This window comes from Petaurus breviceps, unplaced genomic scaffold (assembly GCF_028583685.1).
Source record: "Petaurus breviceps papuanus isolate PSGF00001 unplaced genomic scaffold, PetGlider_PUasm1.0 90650, whole genome shotgun sequence".
Classification (NCBI taxonomy): domain Eukaryota; kingdom Metazoa; phylum Chordata; class Mammalia; order Diprotodontia; family Petauridae; genus Petaurus; species Petaurus breviceps.
The window spans coordinates 3,216,064-3,223,291 of record NW_027187299.1 but is presented as its reverse complement, the minus strand read 5'-3'; the positions used below and the strand labels follow the sequence as shown (position 1 = coordinate 3,223,291).

Here is a 7,228-nt window from a genome sequence, read left to right as displayed (position 1 = left end):
CTCTCTCTGTCTCTCTCTCTCTCTGTCTCTCTGTCTTTCTCTCTCTTCCTCTCTCTCTTCTCTCTCTCCCTCTCTCTCTCTCCATACATATATGTGTATATATATATACATACACACATACACAGATATACACATATATGTATACATATGTATACACAAAATGGTAATAGTTAACATTTATAAAACGCTTTAAGGTTTACAAAGAATTTTACTCGTATATATTTCTCATTCAATCCTCACAACAACCCATGTACTATACCTACTCTGATTATATTTACTGGGATAAGGAAGATGAAGCTAAGAGAAGTTAAGTGATTTACCCAGAGTGAGTTGCAGCTATTTAAGTGTCTGAGGTTGGATTCAAACTTAATTTAGTTCATTTTCTGTACCTTGGCATTTATTATTAACATCATCACAATCATAATCACCACCATATTTTAAAATTAAGTGGTGGAGATGGCAGCTTGATTATGAGAGATTAAGGAGCGATAGTGATAAGAAAATAGAATAGTGACCCTGCTTTCTAGAAATTTTGCAATAAAAAGAAAAAGGATTGGGTACTAACTTGAAAGGAGTGGCCAGGTTGAGGGAGGGTTTTCTTTTTTTAGGGAAGTCTTTAGGGAAGACTGAGGCATGGTTGTGGGCTAATGAGGGGAAAAGGAGAGACTGGAGCTGCATGAGTGAAAAACATTTTTGAAGCACAATTAAGGAGAAGCCAGAGAAGGTGGATCAGGTTTAGTGCACATTAAACACTGCATGAAAACTGGTCTCCATATTTTTCATTCAGGCTTTTTAAAAGCAGGTTGATCCCCGACATTTTCCCACCAAACTTAACCTCTTTTTATTGTATCCACAAATTAATCCCATCCTTAAAGGGGAAAAATGCAATGCAATTTTGGACTGCGTTATGAAAGGCATAACTTTGAAGAACAGATGAAGGAATAAATAAGGGATAGCATTTCTGCCCTTGTTGGACCACATCTAGAGTAATGTATTTAATTTTGGACACCACAGTTTAAGAAGAAAAATGATAAGTTGATGAGACAATACATATAGTGAAAGTCCTTGAATCTATGTCATAGGAGAACAGGTTAAAAGAAATAAAGATTTAATTTAGAGGAGGACATGATCAACACATTTATCAGACTTTTATATGCCAGGCACTATGAGAAATGCTGGGAGCATAAAGAAAGACAAAACCAAATCCTGTCCTCAAGGAGTTTACATTCTTTTGGGAGTGACAACATGTAAAGAATTAGGCAATACAAGACAAGAGAGATGTCTTCAAGTATATTTGAAAGGAAGTCAGGTGGAAGAGAGACCAGACTTTTTCCTGTGACCTGAGAGTAGAACTGGGAGCAAAAAGTAGAAGTTGGGAAGAAGTAAATTTAAGCTTGATGCCATGAAACAACAACAACAAAACTTCCTACCAACTGAAGGCAGTCCAAAAGTGGAATGGGCTACCTCTGGAGATTCTCCCTCATTGGAGGTCTTTAAGCAAATATAGGATGATCACTTTCCTGGTATACATATGTGGATTTCTTTGAGATATGGCATGACCTATATAGCTTCTGAGGTTCCTTCCATCTCCCAATTAGTCTCTTTACCTTATAATCATATCCCACATTGTCAACAGTACTTTCACCTGCTACTAGATGGCGTAATGGATTGAATGCTGGCCTTGGAGTCAGGAAGAGAAGTGTTTTAATACTTTCACATATGCTTTTGATTGTGTGACTGTAAGAAAGTCAGTTAACCTCCTCACATAGAAAATAGGGGTAATACTAATCTCTGTATCACACGGTTATTTTGAGGATCAAATCAAATAAGTTAACATATAAAAAGCACTTTGAAAACTTTAAAGCACAACATAATTCCTAATTTTATGATTTCTTCAGACTTAACAATCCTAGATGGTCAGGTTTTTAACTCACTCTAAACTGTAACAAGCAATGAACTACAGAAATTTCCAAAATATTACTTTCAGAAAAACTTGGTAATAACATTTATAACAATTTCAAAATTAGAGCACATTGCATTAAGATACTTGAAAAGCATTTTTTAAAGGTAGCATATCAAATCTGAATATCAATATCAATTTAAATAATCAATGACACCAAAACTGAAAAAAGGGTAAAAGTTCTAAAAATGGATAAATTATATTATAGTTTTCTTCTGAATGGAGTATTGGAAAATGGTTCTATTACAATGAGGTAGCGGGATGAATTAAATATCCCAGTACTCCAATAATGCTGTAATGTCATCAATTTAGCTGTTCTTTTTATTGGCAACCTGTCCACCTGTTCTTATCTGGCCCATGATGTTGAATAAGAATTTCATGGATCATCACAATATAGTGAATAACTTCCTCTGGTTCTTTTAATATTTTAATTTGGACACTATTGAGACCCTTGGTCAATCAATTCCACACTCTTGCTCTATTAGTGGCTCACTTTCTTTGTCCAGTCAGGATCACATATGACTTAGCTGCTACAAGTATAAAAATTGGAGATCTTAGAATATAATATTCTAGAAAGCAAAGGATATAGGCTTACAACAAAGAATATTGTAACTTAGCAAAACTGAGGACAATCCTAAATGGTTAAAAATGGACCTACAATGAAATACAGTACTTCCAAACATCCTGATGAAAAGACTAGAGCTGCAGAGACATTTTGAGGTGCAAATAACTTAGTCAATAGAAACATAAACAAGTAAACCTCAATAGACAATTATAATGGACTCAACAAGGGTAAATTATTTACATTATAATATGAGATGATACATAACTTTTAAAAAATGGTTCTATTAGATGGTTTTAACACACTCTCCTTCCTTCCCCCCACCAAAAATATTTCTTTTCCTTTCCATTTTTATTTCAACATTATCAAGACATAACAGAATCAGAAAAGGATGGGGGAGTAGGTAAAACTTTAACTTAATACATTTCACTATCAGGGAAAGGAAAATAAGGGGAAATATGATGATTAGATCAAGGAAGGATTTAGCTCTAAGCAAAGCACCATAACTAAAGATGTATAAAAATACAGCTTATTTTTTGTTGACAACAAATTGGAAATTGAGGGAGTGTTCATCAATTATGGGAGACTGAACAAGTTAGGACATAAGTATGGCATGTGTATGTGAAAGAAAGGGCAGTCATGTTGTGTAGTGGATAAAGTTACCTGCCTAAAGTCAGGAAGACTCATCTTCCTGAGTTCAAATCTGAACTAAGAAAATTACTGTGTGACCTTGGGCAAGTCACTTAATTTTGTTTTCCTCAGTTCACCATCTGTAAAATGAATTGGAGAAGGAAATGGCCAACTACTCCATTATCTTTGCCAAGAAAACCCCAAATAGGGTCATAAAGAGGTGAACATGGGTGGAATGCCTGCAACAGCAACAAAATGCGAGAGAATACTATGATGCTGTTAAAAGGGGATGGTTTCAGAGAAACATGGAAAGAATTGTATGAATTGATGCAGAGTAAAGTGGACAGAATCAAGAGAAGGATTTATAGGATAATAGCAATATTATAAAGAAGTTAATGACTGAAAGATTTGGGAACTTTGATTAGCACGATAACCAAACATATTTCCAAAGGACTCATGAAGTCCTTTGCTACCCAGAACTTGATAGAAAAGTGAAGAATTATGAGTACAAAATCAGAGAAATTTTTTTTGATATGGATAATGTAGAAATTTGGTTTCCTTGACTATACATGCATATAACAGGGCTTTTTTGTTATTTTCTTTATTTTTTTCTTATTTGGGGGTTCAAGATGAAAGGAAAAGAAGGCAGATTTTTGATGATTTCAGAAAATAAAATGTAATTTATATAAAAATGGGCTTTGGTGATAAGGAGAAATTTGGGGTCATTCTAAGTGCCATGCAGATTCTCAAGTGGGATTCAAGCCCACTGCCTTCTCCCATTTCATTCTGGGTCTAGCCAGCACATCATTCATCTGCAATGGGACTTCCCTCCAAAGATACAGGTGTGCAACCCTGCAGTTACTAATCATTGTGGAGAGTTGTCAACAGCCCTGAGAAGCTAAATGATTCATCCAGGGTCACAAAAGCCAGTATGTATCAGAGATCTGACTTTAACTTGGAGACTATTAGATCTCATTATCCCAACTGAGTTAATAAAAATAGCAAATGATACTAAACTATTGGTGTTATATGAAATCAACATTATAAACATAGTACTAAAGAACCAGTCATCAAATTCATGTAAGAATATATAGACAATGGAGAATAGCAGGGAGAAGAGAGAGCATAGGCCATTAGACATACTAGGTGACTAGTAAATGTATTTTAAATTTCTTAAATTCAATGAAGATTAGTCTTTTAATTGCTTCTATTGTTGTGTCTAAGGAGAAAATTGCCTGAAATGTAGTCAAACTATAATACAGGTAAAGGGATAAACTTGGAAAAGTTCTAACAGGAAAAATCAAAAGAGCAATCAAACAAAACCTGCATTATCAATATTATACATTGCCAATTGGGGATCACAAATAACAGGGCATCAGTGGTAGTTCTTTCTACATAAAACTCTGTTGAAACATCATGCACACATTTCATAAGCCAGGATGAATATGTATGACTTTAAAATAAAATGTTTGTAGAAAGGCAATAGCTATCCATCAGGATAAAAAGGATTCACTTGCAAAGATGAAATAAGATAAATAAAACTAACTCAACCTCAAGGATGAAGTGACATGAATCTGCTGATATTAGAGAAGGGTAAGCACCCCACACAGTTGATTGCACAAGCAGTCTAAGCAGGTCTTTGAAGCAGAACAATTATCAAGGCAGCTGCAGGGAATGGCATTTAGCTCAAGACTGGAAGGGTTGGGTTTGTACTTTTAATCCAGCTCTGCTCATGATCTTAGAAGTATCACTGAAAAAAAAACTATCACTATAGTGATAGATGCTCTAAGGTCCTGCAGTTCTTATCACATTCTGGCATCTCAGAGAGTAAGGATGTAAGTCAGTAAGGTGAAAGAATCAGGACTCTCCATCTTTCATCAACAGTTCTGCTTGTTTTCAACTCCACAAAACATCATGTTTCCATAGTTTCTGCCTTGCTAAAGACTTTTTTATTCACAGAAAACAAGAACTAAAAGTTTGTTACAGTTATCAATTCACACACATATGGAAGAAAACCTTAGCATCACTAAAAGCAAATGAACCCTGATACATTAGGAAGAGCACTGGTCTTGGTGGCACAAGACCTGAATTAGAGTTCCAACTCTGTTTCTAACTAGCAATGTGACTTCGGGCAAATTACTTGATCTTGATGAATTTCATTTTCCTAATTTGTGAAATATAGGCAATAATACTTGCATTATCCACTTCACAGGATCATTGTGAGTATTGTTAACTTCGTTTGCCTCAGTTGGGGCTGGACTAAATCTTGTAAACATTAAAGCTCTATAGAAATGTAAGCAATTATTATTTCTTGATTTTCCCAAGTGATAAAAATGCAAGATGAATTTCTTCAAATAATAATCCAAATTGGTTTAATGTACATTTCCATTATCTTAAAGCATATCTTATAAATATTAATGAACTCATAAATTGCAATAATTGCTTTTATTTCACAGAGCACAGTGCTAATTGTAAAGAAACCATTTGTCTTTCCAACTTAGACTCAGAATATGATTCATTTGCTGAATCTGACCCACTAGATTGTAAAATGGATTTATGAAGTTGAGCTATTAAGATTTGGTATATTTCTTTTTAAATTGGACCCCAAACCTAAATTTGAAGTAACCCATTTGAAACAGGTCCTAGATAATTTGACTTTAAACGTGGCCTGCTTTCAATGAATCACCATTTATTGAAGGGTAGCAAGATTCAAAATATGTTGACTATAAAAGTCAGAATTCCAGAATTCAATTCCCAGCACTTCCACTTTTAGAGAAGTCACTTTCTATGGCCAAGTTATCCTAACCTGCAAAATGATGGGACTGGACTAAATGGTTTTGAAAGCCCCTGAAAAACATAAATCTATGATCTTATTTATTACAGTTCACAATCATGGCAGTGAAACTGAAAAAGGAATTAGTTATCACTACCACCGAGAGGGATAAATTCCCAATCAGATTTAAAGGGCAGAGTACTGAGCTATAGCTCCATCTTTCATTCCTAAGGTCACTCATGGATTCCCAAAATATCAAAACATGACAAGAAAAGGCACCAATTTTCTACTAAATATAAGATGTTTTGTAATGGCAAAATGCCCTCAGATATTACGTTTTCATTAACCAAAGTAAGATTAAAATCAGTAAATAATGTCAGGTTTTATATTTTCTAAAATAAATTCAGCAAGAACAACGATCAAAAAAGATGGAAGGGAGGATAGTTAAAGACTTTTCTATTCACAGATATCCAACAAAATTACACATTTACTCAAATTAGAATTAGGTAGATTATATGGCAGATGAAATTTTCAATATTTTCCATTCCCATGATGTATAGGCAGATTCACTGGCAATAAAATAGGAGGTATTATAGTGGTTGGTGAAGAAAGTAAGGCATGACAATCTCACGTTCACCAGAAAGAACATTGGAAGAGTGGCCAAATTGATCAAAATTCGGGCTTCAGAGTGAATAAAATTAATTAAATATGTGAAACTTTAATTATGAAATGATATAATTTTTCATTTTGGAAAAAGAATGTCCTACTCATTTTAACTGATTCTATTTGCTGTGAATACTACCAGTATCTATATTTAGGTTTCTTAAGTAGGTCATCCAAGTGCTTAAACATAGAATATTTCTAATTATAACTAATATTACACTTTCTTGTAGGTTTATTTCTCCATTGGCCTAGAAAGAATGGTTAGAAAAATTGCAAACTAGGTAATTAAGAATTGGTCTTTTCCTTCCCCCTTACCCCCCTGCCCCGCCAAATATCACCCATTGAGATAGGCTTGCTCTTTTAAAATTTTATTTATTATTTGGGTTATTAGGCAAATACTTACTGTATGCCCACACTAAATATTGAGAAAACCAAGAATCACCTATCCATCAATTTGGGTCCACATCACCTACAAACCAATCAAACTCAGGCGAAAAAGCAACATGCAGCTTGGTGACTCATCCTTACATTCTGCATCAAATTTTAATGAGTCTCGAGGCCCCAGAAGTCTTTATGCTTGCTCTCTCTCTCTCTGTCTCTCTCTCTGTCTCTCTCTGTCTCTCTCTCTGTGTCTCTCTCT

General features: G+C 34.6%; 1 protein-coding gene across 1 annotated transcript in view; it reads right to left on the bottom strand.

The window, feature by feature from the left end:
* The window catches only part of PCNX2 (pecanex 2), a 395,419-nt gene that overhangs the window by 387,307 nt on the left and 884 nt on the right, over positions 1–7,228 (bottom strand). The window lies entirely within an intron of this gene.